Genomic DNA, 1,679 nt, shown 5'->3' on the forward strand with positions numbered 1-1,679 from the left:
CAGCTAATCATGTGGCAGTAACTCAATGCATTAAAATCATGCAGACATGGTCAGGAGGTTCGGTTGTTGTTCAGACCAAAATCAGAATGGGGAAGAAATGTGATCAAAGTGACTTTGAAAGCAGAATGACTGTTGGTGCCAGACGGGGTGGTTTGAGTATCTCAGAAGCTGCTGATCTCCTGGGATTTTCATGCACAACAGTATTCAAATCTATTTAGTTATTTATTTATTAAGATTCTAGCCCTTCAAGCTGCACCATCCAGCAACACCAGATTTAACCCCAGCCTAATCACAGGACAATTTTCAATGACCGGTTAGTCTACCTAGAGGTAGGTCTTTGGACTATGGGAGACAACCAGACCACTCCAAAAGAACGTACAGACTCCTTACAGATGACAGCAGAATTGAACTCTGCCATTCTGAACTATAACAGCATCGCACTAACAGCTACATCACTGTGGGGCAATAAGAACAGTGCGAGGAACAAAAAGCATCCAGAGAGCGGAAGCTCTGTGAGTGAAAATGCCTCGTTAATGAGAGAGGTCGGAGGAGAACAGCCGGCCGAGTTCAAGCTGACAGGAAGGTGACGGCAACTCGAATAAACAAGTTTCATCAGTGGTGAGCTGAGCGCACAACACGCTGAACTTCGAAGAGAATAAGGTACTGCAGCAGAAGACACTCAGTGGCCTCTTTATTAGATACAGGAGGTAGATAGTAAAGTGGCCACTGAATGTAACTGATCTTTTGCTGTCTTGAAAACAACTTACTTCTTTCAGGGTTTTCAGTTCACCCTTAAAAAGTTCCTTAGAATGATAAGGTGGATTCTCGACCTCACAATCTACCTCGTTATGATTTTGCTTACCTGCACTACACTTTCTCAGTAGCTGTTACACTTTATTCTGCATTGTCCCTGTTTTATCTTGTTCCACCTCAATGGACTGTGTAGTGATCTGTGCAGGTAGTGTACAAGACAAGCTTTTCGATTTCTCATTCCAGTGAACTAATTCCCCCTCCCCACCCCGCTTCCTCTTTTCCCCACTCTGACCTTTCACTTCTTCTCACCTATTGCTTCCCCCTGCATCCCTTCCTTCCCTTTCTCCTATCAGATTCCTTCTTCTGCAGCCCTTGGGTAAGGACACGTTCTTTCCCACCACCCACCTGGCTTCACCTATCACCTTCCAGCTAGCCTCTTTCCACCTCCCTCACCTTTTTTGGCATCTTCCCTCTCCCTTCTCAGTTCTACAGAAAGATCTTAGCCTGAAATGTACATTCTCTACTCTTTTCTGTAGATGCTGACTGAACTGCTGAGTGTTCCAGAGTTTTGAGTGTGAAGACTTTTCACTGGAACTCACTACATGTCCAATAACAAGAAACAAGTGCTGGAGAAACCTAGTGGATCAGGCAGAATCATTGGTGGCAGAGGGATAGGTGATGTTTCAAGTCAAGACTGTGTTGTCTACCATCCCTCTGCCTGACCCATTGAGTTCCTCCAGCAATCTGATTTTTGTTCCAAATTTCAGCATTTGTAGCTTGTGTCCACAGATCATAGAATATGTTACTAATGCCTTCCTCTTATTGAGAAGAGGCATCTCATTTGCCAAGGTACTTAAATACTTAACGTCTCACTGGGAGTATAGCAATGGTACTTTATTTACTTTTTAAACAAATATAAAATTAAC

Source organism: Hypanus sabinus, chromosome 21 (genome assembly GCF_030144855.1).
Source record: "Hypanus sabinus isolate sHypSab1 chromosome 21, sHypSab1.hap1, whole genome shotgun sequence".
NCBI lineage: Eukaryota > Metazoa > Chordata > Chondrichthyes > Myliobatiformes > Dasyatidae > Hypanus > Hypanus sabinus.